The sequence below is a fragment of the Spermophilus citellus genome (assembly GCF_964194105.1).
Source record: "Spermophilus citellus genome assembly, chromosome: 16".
Lineage (NCBI taxonomy): Eukaryota > Metazoa > Chordata > Mammalia > Rodentia > Sciuridae > Spermophilus > Spermophilus citellus.
Genome location: NC_138196.1, coordinates 81,008,967 through 81,032,790, shown reverse-complemented (window position 1 = coordinate 81,032,790; position 23,824 = coordinate 81,008,967).

Below are 23,824 nucleotides of genomic sequence, written 5' to 3'. Positions count from 1 at the left end.
ACAGTGAGATGAGCAAAAGCACTTATAAAAATCCTTGAGCGCTAACCTGATGTATTTGAACTTGGGGAGATAAACCACCGTCAGTTGCTAACCAGAGAAGGCAATGAGGGCATCAAAACAGGTGGCTTAAGAAAGGGATGCTCACAGCTCATGAACTGGTGATCACAGGAGGAGACAGTACAGATGAGGAGAGGAGAGTGCAGGAGGGGAGGGGAGGGAGATTGGCTGAGGGGATTGATGAGACCGACCTGTGCTTTCTCCACCATCGCCTCAGGCTTTACGAGTTTGTTACAGCAGTGATATCATTTTCTTGCCTACCGGGCACACACATGCCCACGCACACCCACAATCCTAATCCTGCCCTGGACAAGCTGTTATCCATGGGGGGAACCCCTCTGAGCTGGGCCTTTTCAGCGACAAAGCACACTGGATTGCAGGGTGCAGAGCAGGCTCACCTCATCCACAGGTCCTCCCCTTCTCACATGCAGCCTTGAAGTCAGGCATCTCCCTCAGTGCTGGCCACCCGCTGCCCACTGCAGTCCTGCTCGCTGCCCACTGCAGTCCTGGCTGAGTTCTTTTGCTTGGTGTCTCCCAGGGCTCAGAGACCCTAGGAAATGCCCTGGCCTTGCCTTGTCCAGCATCTCCTGAAGGCAACAGTAGGAGTCACTAACTCGCCCATCTTTCCTCCTAAAATTAATAGCTCTAGACAGACACACCCAACCTCCAATCTCCTGCCCAGCCAGTGGCCCAGCCTCACAGTGACATCAGCTGTTCCACAGACTCTGACTTTAGTTCCTTTCCCCTGGGGCTGGATATTTTATGTTCAAAGTTCAACTCCGAGTCTTCCCTTGGGATGGATCCAGGAAGGTGGAAAATGGCCCTGGGTGCTACTCGAGCAGGGACAGGTATTCATGGGGTACTCATGGGTGACCAAAGCCCTGAGAATGCCATGGATACCTTCCCTTCCACCCACACTGCTCCTCTTGTTGCATTCTCCAAACACAATAGATGATGCCCTCCTCTCCATGGGCCAGGTGCTGTACTCTAGCAGAGGGTCCCCCGGGGCGCTCACAGTCCTGCTGGAGGACCAAAGCACATGTGCATGGGCAACCCAGTCAGCACAGGCTTCCTGGAGAACAGGGTGATCCCACCCAGCAGAGACCAACTTCACACCTGGGGCGGGGGGCTCCCTGCTTGTGCCTGGTGGTTCTCAGCCAGGGATGAAGCCCTCTCCCATCTTCCCCTAACGATCCTGGCAATCCACTGGGACCCCTAGTGTCCCCCTGGTCAAAGGCTGACCTGGCCTGCAGCTGATCCCAGCGGATTCTAAGTAGAGCAAATCTCACCAAAAGCAGGGTGGTATCATGAGTGAAAATAGCTATTAAACCATCCAAGAAAACTTGATTCCATTTGAGTCCTGTAGATGGATCTGAGCCTTGCTCTCTGCATTTTTCTCTAGGGTCTCTAGAGCCTTCTAGCCACTTAGGACAAAGCCAGCAGCTACTCCTTGGCTATCTGGTTGGAGCCACAGATGTCCACTGACCTGAGCTGACCCTTCCTTGGTTGGCTGTTCCATGGCTCTGTTCTTCTAGCCGCTACCCCAGCCAGCCAAGGGTCCTCCTCTCCTGCTCCCTCTCCTCATCCCACCCTCTCATCTTCAGGACCCCAGGAATCTTCCTGTCATCCACGACACAGAGAATAGGGAGGGACCACCACCTGATGGTGGCATTAAACAGTGACAATGCACTTATAGTTAGAAATAAAGATGGAAGATGGCCTTCTTCATGGCCACCTGTTAAGCTCTTTTTGGAATGATTGTTAGTGGAGATAATAAGGGGGAAAGGACTGTCCCAGGGTTCCCAACTGGTAGGTGCCCCTTACTCTAACCATTCTGAGAGAAGCTGATCCCACAGAGGAAAAGCTCGCCAGAGACTTCACAGCCACGTGGATTTCTAGCCAGGTGTTCCCAGGCCCTGAGGCCAGTGGTCTTGGTCTCCGTAGCTTCTGTGGTGAGGGCTGCCATAGGGAAAAGGACAAAACCTTGGCTTTACCATCAGCACCTGGCTGCCGAGCCTGCCAGGTGCTCCGTCCCACCCCATGAGAACGCCTTGAACAGCCCTACGGGACCGGTTACTCCTGATTAGATAAGAGAAAATTCCTTTTTTTTTTTTTTTTATCATGGATACAAAAGCAAAATTATTTTTTTCTCATTTTCACCAGGGTTTTCAATTGAATACATCTGAAACCCTGACTTTAAAAGAAAAAAATTTTCACTTTGAAGCAGGTATTTTTGATGGGGTTTATTTTTGGGTTTGAGATCCCTGGGCTTCTTGCCCCATGAATTACCGCTTGCTGCTGTGTTGGAAATGCAGACATTGGTGACCACAGTATTAAGCCAAATTTAAAATCTTTAGTCTCCTCCATCTGTAAGTGTTATGTATCTACCTCATTATGATTTTTTTGGTTTCCTGTGCTTTCGTGTTGTGTACAATGTCAGAGGTGAAATGTAGATAAAAATATATATATATATATATATAAAAATATATATTTTTTGCTTTGCAATAAAGTTCAAAGCTATAACACAGAATATTAATGAAACGTCATAGCCTTTTATTGTGCTCTATTCTTAGTTGTGAACTGTCCTCGGGAGCCCTTCCGCCTATTCACTAGAGTCGATATTGTTACGTTTGTCATTTTTGATGAATTATCCTAATTATTTTAACTGTACTTTTTGGATACATGAATAAGACACTAGGATTCTTGAACAACTCTTGGTTTCAAAGGTGCTTTATTTCTGTGGACTCAAGTGATCAGAGGGAAGTGTCTCTACAGACTTGAATTTCCAGATAAAATGATCCATATCAATGTCGTTGCGCTTTGGGTACAGAAGGAAAGGTTTGTGCTTAGGGGGAAAAAGGAAACATTTGTTTGGCTTTAACTTTCTGCAGCTTTTGACATTTACTTATGTCCAACTTCAGTTCCTTGGCATGAAATCCGGGACTCATGGCCTTCCTAGTATTCTTGACTAATTTGGCTGTTTTCGACTTTTTGAATTTGCCATTTTCTCTAGGTTGATTTTGTGTATTGTGCTATTTGGTGGTGAACTATGCTGTGCCCAGCCCCCACCTCTTCTCTAAACCTTCTGGAACTCTCTTTCATACCATGCATTAAGAGGGACGGTGCTCTGGAAATATTTGTAGTCTACAAGCCAGCGATGCCATAAAGACTCAAGTTTTTCAGAAGAGTCCTGACCAATTACAGGACTGGCTCATGGGATCTTGCAGAGAAGGTGGATTGTCTACAGTTGATTCTCCTTATCTAGAAGTTTGGACAGAATTCCTTTCCTTTAGCTAAGCACACCTAGGTCGTGAGCCCTCCGTAATGTGTATGGTTCAATAATCCTTGTTTTCCTGTGTCTTTGGCCAAAAATATGTAAGGCTTTTCTCAACTTCACTTAATATGTTTTAAATGGGATAAAGAAAGGTCTGTAAGTGAGAGTAAAATATCCTTAAAAATGACCCTTCTGTAGAACTCTCTAGGTGTTTTATTATTTCTGAGCTCCAAGGAGTTATGGAAAATAGTAATTGAAAGGAGGAGAATCATTTCCACAAGTGGATCCTCTTCCCATAAGAGGAAGAAAGTGAGAACACGAGATTCAATTCATAACACGTTGTTTTTTCTTCTTTAAATCATACAGAATTGCTGATGTGCATTGATAATTGACATTTTAACTTGTAATTTGGAGGGTTTGCTCTGTTCTTTAACAATGCTGAACTGGCATTTAAAACAACTCTGGCTTGGTTCTACTTTTCCTGTTCTTCCTATTTCTCTCTTTTTATGGTAAAATGGTCTGTCGAAGAATTTAAATGCAGATAAAATGTGTACAGAAGGTGGAACACACTGGTGTTGATTGGGAGGGAAAATATGATGATAAATATATATTTATATGTCTGTATACATATGTGTAAGTAGGTGAGTGGGAATATATGATATATTCACACACACATGGCATACACACACACACGGGCATGATGACAATATGCTTCCAAAGCTGGTTTTTGATTCTAAGGGATTTGCTACCTCACTGAGCTTCCGAAGATTTCAAGATTTCCTTTGAAATCATTAAATATTTGAAAAATGTTTGCTATAGATTATTTTTTTCCACTTCCATTTTTTTTTTTAACTAGAAAGCACAATTCTTACTAGTCCCTTCTCTTTTGGTGACATAGCTATGGTGGATTTGGAGGAGCCTATTCTTAGGTGGTTTTTTTTGTTGTTGTTAGGTTCTTTCCTGTACCTCTCCTTCCATCCTGTGCAGTGTCAAGAGAAAGTCATTGGCAGACGCACCCGCACCTGCCCTTCTTGACTCCACCTCTCCATGCGTCTCCCGTGCCTACAGGCCTGTCCATCACTCACTCGTGGAAGACATTGTTCCCCCAGTTGCTCCTCAGGGAGGGCTTGCTGGCTGTTCTGAGTTTGAACACTGGGCCGCCTCCATTCTTGCAGCACCTTCCTGTGGCCACACCCATCATCTGTACCCAGGTCACAGATGATAGGAATGCCAGGCTTAGGGGCAGAGGATCTTTCTCCATCTGTGGCAGAGACCTTTAAAGCCACATACTGGTGACTCAAAGCATAAGAGGTAACCTATTTCTTTTAGAGGAGGGGTCCAAATGTTCACCTGAGGTGAATGCATGGACAGGACTTCTGACCCAGATGAGCCAGTTTCCATCCCTGCATTGACGTGTGCCCCTCGTGGGCAAAGCTCCCTGGATTGGAGGGAAGCCCTGCCTGGGAGAGCAGCCTGGGAGAGCGGGAAGGAAGGTGAGCTTTTTTCTCTCTAAGGAAGGATTGCCTTCTCCCCCTTCCTTTTCCATCAGACCCATCTCTGCAGGTCAGGTTGGCCCTTGGGCTTGACCCCTGTCGTTGGGTTGTTGAGCGAGTTTCCTGCACTGCTGAGAATGCTGAGTGTTTCTCTGTGTTGCTTGTCTGGGTGCCTCTTTGCCCCTAGATGGGGAGAAGGCACTGTCCTGGGAAGCTGTCCTTCTGGATGAAGATGCTTTGGGTGCTCTTTTAAGTTCCAGTTTGAAATTTACTTCTGATGCTCCAGCTGATTTTTGGGTGCACTGCTTTTGGACAAGAATAACTTCTAGGCCTGAGGAACTTGGATCACTGGAACAGAGGCAGCAGGTGTGTTTCAATGGCATGTGGCAACGGGTGCCAAGATTTCTTTTACCCTGAAATCAAAGTGTTGCACAACCAGGTAGAGACTTTTTGCACGTGGACTTCCCTGGCCACTGGGTCTGCCGGGCACTGACTTTCCTTGCACAAGGACAAGGTGACAGATAACAAATCAATTTTACCTTCTAGGAACTTCCCTGCCAGACAGTATCAGTCAATTGACTACCAAGTATTTATTGAACACTTGCTATGCCAAGCACAGGGCTGGGACCCTGGAGGGTCTAAAGGGGGAAACAAACTTCAAGGAATGTAATAGAAGAGATAAGAAATATGTTTAAGTAACCATAATACAATGAAAAATAGCACCCACAGAGTGGTAAGAGGTGCACTGGGCATTCCAAAACAAGAAGATACTTCCAAGCAGTGTACAAGAGAAGGCCTCAAAAATCCTGGCATCAGGTCAGGGTGGAAGGATTATGGGCTGCACAGAGGAGGATGCATAGGTCAGCCGTGCCCACAGGCCTGTTCATCACTCACTCATGGAAGACATTGTTCACTTTCTGATGAGAAAGCAAGACCGTTCCCAGCAGTGCATGTCCGTGCCATACTGTGTCTTTCACTGTCTGTTCATGTTCACTCGACCTTTGGAAAGAACACTCCTTTAGCTGCCGCTGTGTTGACTCTGGGTTGGAACATGATTCAGGAAATGGCTCCCCTTGTGGATAACCACATTCCCTCTTCAAAGGCTTCAAGGACGACCCCAAGAGCTGGGCTTGCAGGTGCTCATGTGTCCAGTGTGCATGCTGTGGTGCTCACATGTGTCCAGTGTGCATCCCATGGTGCTCATATATGCATGCCGTGGCTCAAAGTTCAGTACACTGTGGCCTTGGTGTGTCTGAAACCTATCCCTCTGGTCCTCCACGCTTGGTAGAGGCTAGGAGGAATGAGGCCCGAAGTGGGGTCTTGCTTGTGAGGGGACGTCAGAAGACTGGAAGGTTTGAATCGACCATTCTACATTTGCTTTATGGGACCACTGAGTTGCTAAGGTCAAAGGGAAGGCATCTGAACAGTCAATGAAATTCCTAATGCCCACGCCTCCCAGGAGACAGAGAAGAGCCAGCTTCTGTTTCCTAGTAAGGTTTCAGTTCAACCCTGGCCAGCCCAGCATTCCGGAACATTTGAGATCACTGCAGCCTGCCAGAACCAGTCCAGCCATGCAGACCATGATCAGCCCTGGGCCCCCACTGTAGCAGTCACAGCAGAGGTAACAGTGGTCACAGTATCTCCTAATAAGGGACTGGGTCCTTGCAATTTGGAGTAAGACCCATTTTTCCTATAATTTGTGCGATGGTTCTGGGCCTTTCCAGATACCACAAGAATCTAGAAGAGGGGGCTGAAAAAGATTTTTTTCTGACCCTTTCTTCAATGGCCCCCAATTTCCTCACCCCGACATATAGTTTCTCTTACAGTTTGTTCAACATGATTTCATGTTCTGAAGATTAGAAAAATGCAAAAACAAAGGATTCAGAAATCAGATGGGAGATGTGAAGGCACAAAGAATCAGGGCAGCAGGAAAACCTCCCATACAGACCTGTTCTCGGCATTGGTCTTTGCCATTCAATGTAACCTTGCCTCTGATTGGACCTCAGATCCCAGCACACTGAAGTGGAGATGCAGGGAATGGCAGTTCTGAACCTTAGCCCTTATTCTATTATTATTATTATTATTATTATTATTATTATTATTATTATTATTATTATTTTATTTAGAGACAGGGTCTCACTGAGCTGCTTAGTGCCTCCCTAGATTGCTGAGGCTGGCTGCGATCTTCCTGCCTCAGCCTCCCGAGCCACTGGGATTACAAGGCTTGCGCCACTGCACCTGGCTCTTGGACTTTAGCACTTATTAACAGAACAAACAGCCTCGGAATTCCCTGAGTTCTCTTAGTCTGGCTCCTTATAGTCATTCTCTCTTTAACCTTTAGAAAATAATATTATTGTCAACTACGGCCCAGGACCTTTCCAGCGAGAGTAGGATGGGGCCCATCTCTGGCCCTAGAGCGGATTGATCAACCCTGTCAGCCCAGCACCCGTTCTAAAAAGGTGGACTTCTACTTTGCACAAGTCATTTTTAACTCCAAGCTTCAAGAGTTTAAATTTTGATAATTCCCTGTACCACCTGCCAGCTGGGGCTCCGATGAGCCTGACTGCCCGTGTGCATCCACTGAGGGTGACACGCAGACTCTCGCTGGCCCCCATGTACCTTGCACACCTTATCTTCTGCCAAGCCTGTGTTGCAAACTGTCACTCATCTCATACTCAGCTCTTATTGACAGAGCCTCTGCTTCATGCTGATTTGTTAAGTGTTTTTCTATTTTCTTAGTTCACCTAAGTTATTCTCTGCAGCAACCCTATTCTCTGCAGGGATATAATGTACAGCTTTGTTTTACAGATGAGGAAAATGAGCCTTAGGTGACTGAATGGCCTTCCCATCTTCCCTCCATTAGTAAGAGACAAAGCCACTTGGTATGCCCCAGTGTCTAGACCAAGAGCCCTTGCCTCCTCCCCCACACCCCTGACCACACTCTCCCTGCTTCTTTGTGACAGCCTCTTACCTTTCTTTTCTTCCCATGATCGAGTTGAACTTGGAGGTTTGTTGTGGTACATCTTACCTGGGCTTGCAGCAGCTGAGGGTGGCTTTACCTATGAAGAAACAAGTCACCTTGAGATGGCTGAGAGTAGAGCATTAGCTGAGTCTGACATGTGGAAAAGAAAGCCTTTCCCTTATTTCCAAGAATCTTCTGTGAAAAATTGCCTAGCATAGATCTTTTGCAAACCTATATTTGAAGCCAATTGGTATTCTTCTGATTATCTCAGGAGGTTTCTTTGGCCTTTGGCAGGATTGCTCCATATGGTAGAGAAGTGGTGTATGGAGTGTGTGGCACCATTATCTTTTGAAGCCCAAGCTGCTAAAAAGAAATTGAGCAGTAAAGCTCTGGACTTAACCAGAGTTGCTGCTTCCAGATTGGCCGTTCTGAGGACCTGGGCTCTTACCGTGCTTCAGAAAGCTCACCAAGACCTTGGCTTTGTCTGATGCTAACATTGGCAGCCATCTCCCCTGAGGTTAATGGAAGAGCTTTCTTCTCTTGGGAGCCAAGGGTCCCTGAGCTCCTGCACAGCTGATTCTTTCCATTAAGCAGTCGTCTGACTTCCTTATTCACCTGCAGAGATCCCAGGCACCTGACTAGAACTTGCAGCCAAGTCGTGCCGAGTTTTGGGGAGCTCCTGTACTGAAGGGCGAGGCCAGAAGTGATGGGGTTTGAGGGAAAGGAAGAAAGACAGCTTCGCACCACTGGGCTCAAAGACAGAGGAGATGACATGGGATATGATGAAGGGCAACTGATGGTCCTCGTGTGGCCATCTGAAGTTAGGACATTAGGGACAGTTGATAAAGAAACAATGTCCACAAGGTATCCCCTCATCTTCCCCTCCTTTCCTTAAAAGTAGCCCCCATGGTGCAACAATATGTGGTCTCTATGGACCACCATTTATAGAGGATGCTTCTTGCAAGATCATCGAAAGCCCTTCTCCCAGCAGTGCTCTCTTGGGGAAAATGGCTTAGCCAGAGATAAGAGGCAAAGAGAAGGGAGGGTGAGATAAGATTCCTCTTTCCCCAAGACAGACTGCTCTAGAGAGTGGGATGTGTCCCCCACAATCTCGTTAGCCTCAACCTGGAGGCTGAAGAATCGGCCTCTTTACCATATCACCTCCAGGAGAAATGAAAGACCCAAAACCCAACGTGGCTACACCATCGCAGCTGTCAGTCTAGCCATTAAGTCCCGACCCCTGTGGATTTAGAGATCGAGTGCAGCAGTATGCGAAGAATAGGTTTATGGATTAAAGAGAACAAAGAAAAAGGATATTCTCTTAGGAACAGACAAGAGAGACACAATAACCCAATACAAGGTTCAACACAGGCCTGGTATCGGTCACCTTACCTTCAAAGGTTCCCTCTGAGATAAGCAGCCCTATGCCAGTCCCATGTTGCCCCTTTAGACCAATGAAATATTGTCATCAATTCCTCCTTAGAATTCCTCGACTCTCTACATACATCCAAGCACAGCAGCTGGTGATGGAATTCACCACTGGGCTAACATACAGCCCAGCAGTTTCCTCTTCTGAAGATGACAATGACGCTCCCTAAGGTCCCTTCTCACCCTAGAATTCATTCTCAACACACCCACTCATCCAGCAAATGAGAAAGGAATTTTTTTTTTTAAAGAGAGAGTGAGAGAGGGAGAGAAAGAAAGAGAGAGAGAGAATTTTAATATTTATTTTTTAGTTCTCGGCGGACACAACATCGTTGTTGGTATGTGGTGCTGAGAATCGAACCCGGGCCGCACGCATGCCAGGCGAGCGCGCTACCGCTTGAGCCACGTCCCCAGCCCCGAGAAAGGAATTTATTTCCTCCCAACCCATCCCAATGTGTCTGAGCATAGGAGCCCCGGCACAGCCTCCTTAAGTCAGTGGTAAGTGTCTCCTACATCAATCCAACTATACTTTTCTCTTGATTTGAAAAAAAAAAAAAAGTGAAGTCAACTGCTCACCGCCCTAATAAAAATACTCAAAACTGCTATCTTAAAGATTAAAAACACTTTGCTTCCTCCAGTCCCCAGTTTGTGGTCGACATCAAGCAGTTTAAAGTGTTGGGTGAAGTCCAGAGCATTAACTTGTCATAGGAGAGGAATTGGCCACATTGGATCTGCAAAGATTATTGACCAAACACAACCAAGCAAAAAATAATCCCATAAACCCCCCACCACGGTCCTTTACAAGTCCACCTAGAGCTGATGACTGATCACCATCTCACCAAGAACGTACTTTGGATACAGAAAATTACTGAGCCCCCTTCAGGGGAAGGTGCCGTGCTTTGAGTGAGTGAATGGGGCTCTCTGCTGGGCCTGTGGTGTGCTTTCCCGCCCCCCTGTCCTCCAACTGTGGATAAAGTAACGTCCTGTCCAACATGCAGATGAGGAATCTGAAGGTCAGAGAAGATGATCTGCCCAAGGTCACATACCACTGAGAAGCAAGAACCCCATGCCCCAGCCGGTGACGTGCAAAGCCCTTCTCTTGAGAGATGGAAAAGCATAGGCCACCTCCCCCTCACCACTGTGCAGACAGTGTCTCTTCTCCAAACCCTATTCCTGGGAGTCACTTTCAACTAAAGGAAGCTCCACAACTTGAAGAAAATGATACAAAATAATCCAACACACCTAGAGTGGGACGTCCCCGCCTTGTCCTGGGGAATCTTCCAGACTCAAAGCATTTCTTTAGCCATTAATTAAGCACTCCTTATCCTCCGAACCCTGATTTTGTTCTGTCCCTTTGTCTATGTAAATACATCTGTGATCACAAATCCTTAAATTTTGTTTCAACAGCAGACACCAGATAAGAAGTACACCTTTCAAAGGGATGGATCTAATGAGGCAGAACTCTAGGATTTGTCAGAAGAGTCCAGGTGGGCATATATAGAGGCTGTTCAGGCCAACCTGCTTGTGAAAATCCTCCATCCAAGGGGAGAACTGTGGTCAGCAGCCCCTGTAGATCTCCCCTGGCTTGGGCGGACCAAACATTTGGTAGCACTCAGAGCAATGATCAAAGGACCAGGTTGTGGGTAGGAGCTAAAGCAGCACAGACTATGTTTTCAGCTAAAATAGCCATCAGAGCATGCTGAACTCTGGGCAAGCTTAGCAAGAAAGGGGATTCAGGCGCCTAGGAAGGTAAGACCTCTTCTGGTCAGAGCAGAGTTCGTGAGAACTGCTCAGACAGCCAGGACGGCTCGCAGGTTCTGCCTGATCCTGTAACTCCTGGGACAAACTACAGTGCACATGATGTAGGAAGTATGGCTGTCCACCTCCACCTGGGGGTCTGGGACTCAGAGCAGTGGGGACACTGGTGGGCACTGAGCCTGCAGGGTCTCAGGGAGCTTTCTTTCCTTCTTGAGGAATGTAGCAAAGTTTTTAGAGGAAGCTCAAATTTCCTCCCATGACTAGGTCTTAAAAAATTATTGAGTGCTTCCTGAGCTCACAACGCCACTCCACGTTCTTTTTTAAAGGTCAATTCCTCCTTTGGTAGAGGAGATTGCATTTCTTTCCTTTCTCGGGTTGTAGGCTTCAGTAAAGCGTTTGCTCACCTGCACACACAGTACCCAGGTCACTGGTAGGGAGCAAGTCAAACCACCAGCCACCACTTCCCCGGGGACATGCCCAAGGGTGCAGCCCCCTCCCACATAGGACTGGCCAGTCCCCTACCCTAATTAACAGCCTCTTGCTGCTTTTAAAATGCAGCAAACCTGGGAAGAGCTCACCGGACACTGTTGGGGGGCTAGAAAGAGGCTGGTCAGATGGGTCAAGAGTGGTTTTTCTTGGGTGTGGGTCCAGGAGGAGGCCAGAGAAGGGTTGCATGAGGAGGCCAAGCACACCAGCTGGTTTCTGGGGCCTTTGGCCTGCTGTCTGTGCCCAAGGTACCGAGTGTCTGTCCCCTCCTCTTGGTCCCTGAGGCTCTGCAGCGCATCCCCACCCACTAGCCCATCCCAGACTAGCACTACAAATCCCTAGAAGTAGCTCTTCCGCAGCACCTGGATTCTCCTTTTGTCCCACCCATGAACTCAGAGACAGTCACCTGTTTTCATTTCCTGTAGCCACTTGTTCTCTTTCAGCCTCTCCCCAAGGCCCATTCTCAGATGCCCTTTGGGGCTCTACTTGTCTCCCCCTTTCTTCTTTTCAGAACACGAGACTCTGAGAGGCAAGACGCCTTGGCAAGGACCATCCACTGGCCAGCCAGGGGCTCCTCATCCCAGCTCTAATTTTGTTGTGTTTTCCTTTTGGGGGGGCGGTTCCTGACGGTGCAGTGGGCCTGACCCCATTATGTTTTTCTTCCATCCGCTGTGATGCCACTCTCTCCCCCAACAGCCTGGCAAGGGGAGCTGCAGGGCCAAGCAGCCTTGCCCTGGAGGCTTGTGCTAAAGCATTCTTAAAAAACAAAACGCAGTGAGGCAAGCTCAGTGAGGCGGGAACTCCCTTCAGATCCTCAGACCATCAGCCCGGTTTTCTAGTTATTTTCTTGTTGGAATTTTAATACCATCTATTTATTTTCTTTCTTCTTTTTTTTATGTGGGAGAGCCTCACGCTGGTGACTTGGGCAAACAACTCCCTTCTTTTGTTAGTGTTTGCAGGGGCAGAGGCCTGGTGAACTTCTCTGTTAAGCTGTCCATTACGGTGTGGGGTTGATTTCCGACTGGTGCATTCTCGTTTATCAGGGACCTCTGATTCTAGGAGAACAAAATCAGCGACTTACTCTAGTTACTGTAAGCAGACACATAACTTTTACTGTAATTTGAAAAACCTTGCACTGTAATGGTTTAAAAAAAAAAAAGCAAATCTTATTGAAACTGATTTTGTATTTTTGATTACATCTGAATTTTCACATTTTTGTATCTGACCGTGACCACGGTAGTGCTTCCACAGCTTGTGTTCAAGGTCTTGTTTTCTTTCCAGGTTGAACTCTTAAGATTGTGTTGACACCAGAAGTTTAAGGGGCAGGACTGGGCCCTGCTAGCAGGACTTGTCATGGGGGTGTTTCCCCGGCCAGGTCGCTGGCTGGCAACGGGAACGCTTGCCTAGAGGGAGCAAGGTGACCTCGCATTCCATTGCGTGACAGATCACATCTCCAACTAATTTAAGGCCAACGGTTTTGGCCAAACCTTTGCCAAGGACTCTCTCAACTGAGCTGCCCCCCGCCCCTGCATTGTCCAGCTTCCTAGGTAAGGGAGGACATTTGTGAAAACAAACTTGTGAAATTAATTTGTGATTATGATTTTTTCTTTTTTTGCGGAAACGTGCTGGGAAACTGACAGCATGATGTTATTGCTCTTTCTGCTTTTCCAAACCAATACACCTGTTGTGCTCCTTGGTTTCTTAGTGAAGAAAATTCTAGAAACAGACCGAAATATGAACTCTTTTCCTCCTGTATTTCTGATTAGCAGTTCTCCCTATGTACTCCTAACTGTTGAAGTGTTTTCCTTCTTAGCATTGCTCCTCATATTTTACTTTATTTTTTTACTGAACAACAACAAGAACAACAACAAACCCACAAAGGAACAAATAATCGCTTTCTCTTTTTCTCTCTTTCTCTCTTTGATGTGTAATGTTGTGTTGTCCAGATTCTGTATAAAAATATGTATATGATGTATCTGATATTTGGCAGCCAGTGGCTGTTACTTTAACCAATATAATTAACAAAAAAATGCATAATGTTGGTGTTTGATTTTTTTTAACAAAAAAAAAAACAACCTAGTTAAGATGTTTGTGTATTTTTGCATGGTTAAAATGTACTCAGTGCATTGAGAAATGTCGTGGAGGTACTCAGTGAAAAGGCCGGTTTACTTTTTGATTCTAATGGTGATTGGTTGTTGACCAGACTCTTCCCAATAACGTCTGTCTTCTTTGATTTAGCATAACTCTATTTATGACTGTTTCAGTACTCAAGATTCAACATAGCGTGTATCTCTCTATCTCTATTGTATTTACTGTTCCTTAAAACCAGGTTGTGTACGTTCGCTCCATCTGGCACAGGCGTCTCCATTGCTGATTTCTGTTGAACTGTCTCATCTGATTGCTGTACAGTCCAGATCTGAAGCACCTCCGCCCCACGGACAGGGCTGTCACCTCTCCTTCCCGAGGTGTAGTCCCTGAGCAGTACTGGGGCTTTTCCCTTGTCACGGAACAACCTTTTGTTGTTGTTGGTGGTCCCCGCCCCATCCTAGTTACATAAAGGAGAAGAAAAAGACAGGAAGGTAAGCAGGAATCTACAAATTATTTATATTTTATACGTATTAGTACACTTAATGTGTTATAGGCAGGCAGACAGACTTTAAATGTGAATTCAGGAGAAAGGTAATAGAAGATGTTCAAGGATTCAGGAAGTGGGATCCCGGACTTTTCTGCCAGGAGTGTCACCAGATCCATACAAGGACTGCATAAAAATCAGTGGTTTCTTTGTGCCTCAGTTTCATCGTGTATAAGATTAGGGAGGGCAGTGTCTGGAGACAGGCAGCTACATTTTCTTCAGTCTTCAGAGTGCTTTAAGTAAAGGCGATGTTAAGGACCAAGGGATGGAGCTGCTGTGTGCTGTGTGCTCAGAGGAGCCCCTGTCCTCCTCTGAATATCAGAACCTGCTCAGGGCAGAGACCTGTCCAAAGACACACGATGACCAGGGATGCACAGTCGCTTCTTCAGCTAGGTGGCGCCTAGTTGGTAGGCATTGTCTCCAGTCCATGTAGTCGAGTCCCTGCCCCTGCATCTGATCTTTTCTCTAGCTGAGGCGGAATCCATGTGCTTGCTTTCCCCCTGTGTACTGTCAGAGTTTGCAGTTCTATATTTTCCCATCCTGAACTCTGATAGATTGCCCCTCCCCTCCCCCCAGTGCTAGGAACCAACATGTACAGTTGGGATTAGAAGCAGCTAGGTAGACATTTCCAGGATCTGTGTTTCTCAGACACAGGGCTTCTGGCAGAACAGTGCACCTCCCAGCAAATGGGTCTTTCCCTCTTCAAGCTGGGGTTAAGCCAGTCCTCTGAGGTCCTTGGACTTCCTGGCTCTGCAGCATACGGTCCATCTGAGGGCCACCAGTGGAGACGAGTGCTTGGATGTCATTGCCTTTCTCCCTCTACAAGGTTAAGAGCCCAGAGCTCAAACACTTCACAAGAACCTTCTTTTGAGCATTCACTCCTGGTGACTTATGTGACTGAGCACTGATCACGTTTCTGCCTGGTGCTGGTGGACATCTTTCAAAACATGCTGAGATTTTCATGAGGTTTGACGGCACTTCCTACTTTCTTTAGAGTCAAGGTTGACTGAAAGGGACAGGGTTCCTTTCCTGTTGGCTCTTCCATGCTAAAATTCAGAGGGCACTGTGGGGATGCGCTGACATTGGTCAGGAGTCTCAGGGAACCTGTCAGGAAGTTTGATTGCCACTCCCCCTAAGCAGAATGAGCGCTCTTGGATGCAAGGCTGTCCTGTGTCCCTCATATTCTTCAACTTATGTACAAACAGGCAGGACAGATGAACACAAAACCTCGCTGCCTACACAAATATATAAACCCAAGGCCACTGGCTCCTGAGCTCTGATGGCTCCCCAGACAGTGTCTGTAAACCCAGCCAAGCCATCAAGCATATTTGCCATTGTTAAGTGTTGCTGAGACTCATTGGAGGAGGGGTAAAGATCACTGCCTGCTTTTCAGTATGGTAAGAGCAGAGCTGAAGAAGTCATGACACTGATTTAAGAATGTAAGTCCAACCACAAGATCCTGATCCCTGCAGAAAGACAACTGGTTCCTAACACCATCTCTACAGTGACTCCCTGGGTGACTCTGGACCCTATCTAGGATTAAGCTTGATACTCTCTAAGAGGGCTTGTTTAGTATTGTGGATAACTTAGAACATATATTTAAACACACAGTAGAGTAGAATTATACAAGGAAGTCCTATGGATCTATCAATTGACTCTAACAGTGACCACTAACTCATGGCCAATCTGGTTTTGTCACATCCCCATAGCCTGATTTTTATTACTGATTTATTATTATAGCTCTTAGAATCCTGGTTAAAATGTTGCCCATTTTTCTTAGGACCAAAATTAGATTACTTCCACCAGAGAAAGGCCAGGCAGGGAGCTGGTCCCCAGACAGGCTGGCCATCTCGACTGACATTTTTCCTTGCACACACCTTGTCCCTGTGAATGTCCCGCGAAGGTGGTCCTGAGTAGTCAGAGTGAAATGTCTCCATGCTGCTGCATCCACGGCCCTGGGCATCTCATGGAGAGATCCTTTCTGGCCTGCTGTCTCATGCTGGAGGACGGAGGGGGTTTCCATCTGGCTTACCAAAGTCTACAAAGTCACTTGTAGGAGTAGGTCATTGTACACTTTGGCAGCAATGGCCCAAGAGCCAGTTCTTCAACTGCAGTTAAATCATCCAGCCTCTTGCCAAAAGTTGGCTCAGAACAACAGACAGCTCTCGGATCTCCCTTTCCCACAGCATTCCAAAGTAACTGTCCATTGTCTTCACTGCAGAGCACGAGGAAGGGCCTAGTTCTTCTGTCGGTCCTGTGCTGTCTTTTGCCCATTTCCCTGTGAGTGATTCAGACCAAAGGCGCTCCTTTCCCTTCCTAGAGACCGCCCAGGACTTGCTTCCCCTGGTCCCTAGCTGTCCTTTCATCTGCTGGGGGGAGGCATTCCTGAATCCTGAAAGGCTTGTCCTCTTCTCCAGCTGAGCATGGGCCAGGCAAGCATCCAGCCTGGCTCTCTGGACAAAGGAGTTGAAGGCCACAGGGATGGGCCCCATGATGTCTAGCAAAGGTCTTGACCTAATTTCTGCATGACTCCTGGTGCTTCCATCTTCCAGTCCAGCCAGCTGAGGGCGACTGCAGGGAAGAGATTCTGGAGAGAGGAAACTCGGATTAAGTTGCTCCAAGTCAGGGTTGAGCCTTCTTTCCATGGAGCCTTCCAAAGGGCAAGCCCTCTGCTACCATGTACTGTAAACTCAGCGCTTCAGGAGCTGAGGCCTCCTGTGCTTGGGGAGGGGAGCCGAGGACAAAGGAACCCCATCTCCCCTGTTGTTTACCTTCCATCTGGCTGAACCTAGCTGCCCTTAACTTCTAGTTTGCTAATGTCCTTACTGCCTTAATGACCACCTAAAAAGCAGTCATAACCAGGAGAGAAGCCCCTCTGGCAGCATCCAGTGGGAGCCTGGCCGTCTCCCCAGGGCTGTGCAAGAAAAGGGTCCAAGCCCCGTCTCCAAAGCCCACAGCTTGCCTCTTGTTGACAGAGCAGTGTTCCCAGGCTGAGGAAAACCCCAGGGCTGCTCAGGTGGTGAGACCCTCGGGCCCATTGTGACCACGGACAACCAGACTCCATCCTTCCGTCTCCACTGCTTCAGATCTGGACTCCGCCCTCTCCTCCACCCCACCTCTCGCCCAGAGACCCTCCACCCCCATCATGCTCAGTGCTGTTCCTGAAGACCATCTAGACTTTTTTGTTCTCTGGAACATTCTGCTCACCTTCAGCTGCAGCATATCCTTCAGCCTCTCCACCAAGCTCTTTAAGTGAAAGGCAGTTGCTATCTTCCCTTGGACAATAATGAATGTATCTATTGTAAGTGCAGACCATGTAGAGAAGCGGCTGGGTTAAGAAAAAGAGGGTTTTTGTAAAGCCTGTTTATTTTTTTAGGTCAGTTTTGAGCATTTCTATTTTACCACCCTTCACATGGTTTTGGGGAACCCAAATTGTATCAAGGTCTCATGCCAAAACAAGCCAACGGTTGTTTTCTTTACCTTTTTCCTCCATGCACCATGATTTCAATGATTGTTTCGGTGTCATTTTAAATGTTTTCTTGTGACATGTGCTGACGATAAAAGTCATCTTGACAAAAAACAAAAAAAGATTTATACATGAATCAGAAAGTATTTATTTCAATTTTGTACCTTTCCATTTTAATACATTATAATGTATTGACTCAACTGAGATAATATAAACAGTTCATTTTAATAACATGTGTGTGTGTGTGCCTTTTCCTTTGTGCACAGTGGGGGGGAGGGGCAAATACACTGAGGGTGGAGAACTGGGTGCTAACTGGCATCAGGTGACCTCTGGCTGGACCCAAGGCTTCACTCACCTGGAAGTTGGTCACAGCTGGCCCTGGGAGAGGAGGAGATGATAAAGGGGAGTGAGGAGGTAAGTGGGTGGGTCTCTAGGCATCACCCTTCTTGCTACAGTGCATGTACACTGGGTCCCCACCCAGGAAGGACATACCATGCCAGCCAGGGAACTGCTTACTCACAAGACGCAACGCAGGCAGGCACTCAGAGGGGAGAGAGAGCTCCGGGAGGGGAAGCCAAAATGTCAAGAAGCTAGAGAGAAAGACTCAGCACTAAAAACGGGGGTCTGAGGGTCGGAGCAGAAAACCTCTGGGCAGTGTTTTCTGGATGTAACAGCTTTCCCCGCAGTGCCTTATGACAGAAAATCCTGCAAATGAATCCCTGGAGCGAGCTGCCTTCAGACCAAGCTCCAGGGACATCCAGCAAGAAAGGTCTTTATGTTCCTTAAGCTTGTTTCCTCTTGCCGTGTTAGGAGAAACGCAAAACTGAACACAGTCATACTCACTTGGACATCTGTCAGCGGTGGGTGGAAGGTGGGGGCAGGGTGGGCAGCTGGGAGGACGAAGGAGGTCATTCAGTCTGACCATTTTCAAAGTGCGCATGATAAACAGGCGAACTCGCCAGTCACGGATGTTGTTCTGAACTGTTTTCTGTACACTTGAACATGTCTCATTCTCCAACGGTGCCGTCCAGGAGAAAGGGGAAACTACTCGGAAGGAATTCACACTGGCATAAGCACATAGTCTTCTGTGAAAGGATACCTCAATATGGGACTCCTTTGGCAGCAGAGAACTTTTATTCGATGGAGGTGTCCAGGACTCTGGAAGAAGAAGTGGTACATCTGACCCATCTCCCTCAATGTCCATTCTCCCCATATGCTTCCCCCACAGAATTTTTGAATTATAACTTTTTGCACCTGCCCTGCTTCCCACACCCCTCTGGGGCAAGTTTGTCTGCACCAGGAGGAACACACAGCGCACCTGCCTTCACGTCCTGAGTCCCCTATCCATCTCCAGTCTCTTCTTTCAGGAACATGTGACCCTGTTAGGAGACTGATTACTAGCTCATTTTCAGTTCTGATCCAGTTCTTTAGGAATGAATCAATTGCCAGTTATATAAAATTAATGGCTCTTCAATCCTATGAAGGGGAAATTTTGGGGACATATCCCCAGGAAAGAAACAGAAAGCCCTCTTGGGTCTACTTTTTCCCCAAACTCTTTTTCCAAAACTCTTATTAAGCTGATGGGTGCAACAGCTCAGTCCTTTACAGAAGATGCAGGAGACTACTACTGATCACCCTAAACGAAAAATCCTTCCTGCAGTGGGTAAGCCCATTCACTAAATGTCTCCATCAAAGGCAGTTCTAGAAGGCCCTCCTCTGAACCTTGGCTCTTAGGGAGTAAGGGCCTAGAATTTCTGATTCTTGCCCTGAGCCAAGTGTCACTGGTCTTGGCCAGTCTGGATGCCTCCACAAAATACCCTTGACTGTGTTATAAACAGGAATTTATTTCTCACAGTTCTGGGGGCTTGGAGTCCAAGATCAAATTGCTGCCAGATGTGGGTTCTGGTGAGGGCTTCCTGGTTCAGGGACAGAGATGCTGCTGTGTCGTCCCATGGTGGAGCAGAGAGAGAAAGCAAGCTGCTTTCACAAGGGCTCCACTCTCATGCCTCCTCCCCTCCTCTCCCAAGGCCCCAACTCGTAATACCATCAACCTGGGTTTAGGATGTCAGTGCATAAATTTAGAAGGGGACATGAGCATTTGGCAGATGGCAGGCTTCTTGTCTCTGTGACACATAAAGTGCAGCTTGGACTTCCTTGTCCCCAACAGTTGGAGTTGGGGAGGGAGGACTGTGACGGATTCCTGGATGAACCGCTGTCATGTTTGACTTATTCTCTCTCTCTCTCTCTCTCTCTCTCTCTCTCTCTCTCTCACACACACACACACACACACACACACACACACACCACTCTCAGGAAGCCCCTAGCCCAGTCATCTAATCAAGCACGCCAGAGAAGGCCTGTTTGGACACCCTCTTCTGACGTCAAGAAAAGCAGAAGTTGAGCTTGTCCTTCCTCAGTGCTGCCTTCTCTCTCTTCCTGAATCATTTTGTTTTTGAGGTGCGACGGCTTTACTTCTTCTTTGCTATATGAACAGGCACCTTGACCCAGCAGCTCGGTGCCAACACGGCAGCAAGTCTTTCTCCCTGGGAGCAGCACCAAATGGCGTCCCCTGGCTCAGTCAAGTTCAGGCTGCACAGGGGGGTCTGGACCTTCAGCCAGCACTAAGAGTGACAGGCAGGTGGTGTAGTCCTCTTACCTGGGAATTGGTCAGGAGTTCTGCTGAGACCAGGAGTTGAGATTTTAACATCACAACATTTTCACATGACGTGAGCAGAAGTTCACACTGAGGCTCCTGGGGTCTTTGTTCTCTAACGAGCATCCAGGGAGGACTTGTGAGGCCACCTGGAAGCCCCTTTGTTCCCCTCACTGCCTGCACTTGTTTTAGCTCTGGACAGGCACAGCTGAGGACATGCTTGCCCAGGGCTTCCTGTGCTGAGGCTCAGCACTCCTCTGGGCTTTGGGATACAGACAAGGATGCTGGCCAGGGAAAAGGGATGATGGAAGAGATTTGGATTATAGCCAAAGTGCTCTGGTGGTGGCTCCCAGGCACACTGTTGCGCCTGCTCCCTCTTCTTTGACATTTACAGCTCACAGTCAAGCACACAGTTCTCTGGGCCAGGAGCCACCAGCCTCTCTGTCTTATAGGCCGGGAAGTGACATCTCATAGAGGCCAGTCCACCTCTTTGCCTGGTGAGTGGCACAGTGGAACCGCCTGGTTCCCAGGGCTATCGGGCCCAGACCTGTACTTGGTCCCCACTGCTGCGAGTCAACTCCATCAGACCCCTGGCTTCACCCTCCCAGCATGCCCCCTCCTAGAAGCCAAAAGGGACTCTCTGGCTACAGTGGGGTCTACACAGAACCCTGTTGGGTTCAGTTAAGGGTAGAGATGCCAGCCTTGGAACAGGATGCTAGGAAGAGCAGCCCTGAGGTCACAAGGGCCTGGGCAGTGCTGAGGCAGGCCCACAACCACAAAGGGTGGAGCAAGCTGAGGTCCAGAGGCAGAAGCCCTCCTGGGAGGCATATGGAGGCCAGGGTGGCTGAAATCATGACCCTGACAGGGCCCTGAGGAGAGCCGGTAAGAGCTTGGCCATGCCTAGAGGAGAAACCATAGAAAGGGAAAGCAGGGAGGACGCAGGAAAGGCAGACCATGCACGGAAGGTGCTGGGCAGACAAAGGCTGGTGAGGCAGGTGAGAGCACGCGACTGGGAACACCTTCCATGAGCCAGCAACGTGACATCTGCAGGCCATACAGAGAGTTAAGGCGGTCCTGCCCTTGGGAGCAAAACTGTATGTTTTTTTTTTGTCAGCTGGATGTCATTTCCCATGGGTCTGCATCTACATATTTTGAAAATGTTGACAAGCTGCTGTCACTGGAGTCTGAGACCGCTTTCCAGCATGCCTCAGATTGCGTGGCTAAGAGGGAGTTAACTTTCCAGGCAAGACACTGACATCTGTCCATCCCAGAGACAGATCACACTTTCCAAGGGAGCACACATTTTCACATATTAATAGGTAAAATAAATATATTTAAATTATTCTGACATAGTAAAGAAGCAGGTATTGTTATTAATTAAAAGTTCTGACAATATAGAAATACATGTTGTAAAAATTCCTTACTCTGCTGAAAAGACCAGTATTAACAGTCTAGAATGGTATCTCCACATGGTATCTTTTCCATACAAACTGGTATGCATATACTAACTCTGTTTGTATGTATGTGAAGATTATTATACATGCCTCCTTTTAAAAAAATGGGTACCTACAATTTTCCAAGTTTTATTTACTTAACAATATTTCTCATGATAAAGTTTTTTTAAAGGGGCTATAAATAAACTAACCCTATAAATCATAAATATCCTATGTTACTTATTGGGATTTTCGTAAAGTAGTCCCTAGTGCTCTGTAATTGTGCTCCAAAATCACAGACTCCTCCTTACCACCCTGTCAATCAACAAAATCCCCCAGCTAGTGACTTAACAGTGTTATGATTGTGAAGAGTTCTATCTACATCTAAATATAACCCTCGAGACTTTCTCTCATCTATTATTCTACTGAAATCAACAGTGGACAGATCAAGAGAGTGGCCCTGATGAACAGGTAAACAACACAGAACTGTGTGCACTCAGATAGCCATCCTCTGAGCCTTTCTCCATGCCAAGTACTGTCCTAAACATACATATCTCTTCATTCAGCCAGCAATGTGTGTGTCTTATCTTGGTCAGTGTTGCTATAACAAAATGCCATAGACTGGATGAACAGTCTTATAAACATCAGAAATGTATTACAGTGCTGGAGGTGGGGAAATCTAAGATCAAGGTGCTGGCTGATTCTGTGTCTGGCGAGGGCCCACTTCCTGGTTCACATAGCCAGCTTCTTGCTGCATCCTCACATGGCAGTAGCAGGGGGAGCTCTCTGAGGTTTCTTTTATAAGAGCACTAATTCCTCATGGAGGCACTACCTGATTACCTCCAAATGACCTCATATTGGGGGTTGGGTTTTAACTGACAAATTTGGGAAAAGTCACAAACATTCAATCTATAGCATGTATATAACTTTGAGGCAGGTACCATTTATCATGTGGATGAAAACAAGACAGAGGAAATTTAGTAATGTTCCTAGGATCGAGAGTTGGTAGGTAGCAGAGGAAGATGGATAATAGGAGTGGAGGGGATTAGGCCCCAAGCAGTGGCCATATGTACCATTAGAGTGCTCTAAAGGCATGGATGAGTTGTCTCTGGGAATCCTCACAGCAATGCCCTGGAACAGCAGACCAGAGGCGACACAACCATAGGTGTCACAGCAAGATCTGAACACTTAGCTTGGTAGCCCATGTGTCAATTACCACACTAAGGAAATCCACTGTGGGAGGACAGACCACAGCAGCAGAGCTCCACGGGCTGTGGACTGCTTACCCAGCAAGCAGCAGACGCAGGAGAGAAGGCTAACAGAGGGGCTCAGGGGAGTCCACAGTGAGGCCCGGGAACTTCCTCAGGTGACTCCAGTGTCCACTCCTCCCTGCCTGGTGGAGGCCCTGCCTGACATGATGCTTTCTCACTCAGGTCAGGGGTTCTGCCAGCAGCACAGGCCTTGAAACTTAAAGTGTGTAACTCAATCAGTTACCACCCATTTCTACTGTCCTCATTGCCCTTCACCTGCTTCTGCTCTTTTCCTTTGCAGCATCTCTGTCCCCATCCCCACCATCTTCCCCTCTCCCACCAGCTGCCCCTGAATATACCTTAGGATATAAGAAACTAAATTGCCACTATCCCATGAAAGGTTAAGGGAGGCTAAGTTAGGACAATAAACAAAAGCTTTAAGACAATAAGGGAACTGGATTTCTCTGTTGACATCATAATGTTAATATGGATCTCTGGGCATGAGTCATGATGGTTGAGTTTTGAGGATTTTCAGGGCCCTTTAGTGATGGCTTACAGCTTAATGTCATAAAATTTTGACAGGAACAGAGGAGGAACCTCAGGCAAGAATTGCTGCTAGGAAGCCAGAAGGCATCCCTGGACCAGAATGCACACAGAGCTTTCTCTTCACACTGGTCTTGGCTGGGGAGTGCCTTCCCACTCTGAGCTTCTGTAACATACTCTCTTTCTGTATGCACCCATCAACACGGGCCATGGCTCTGATTCATATGAGTCCTAATTTTTGTCTTTATCTTATATTCTTTTCTAGCCTGTGACTCTCCTTTGTATCATTTATTAAAGTTACAGTTCTATTCCCATGTATGTAGTTATTTGATTCACGTCCACCTTCCCTGCTCAAAAGCAAACTCAATGAGGATAGTGGCCAGGAATGTTTG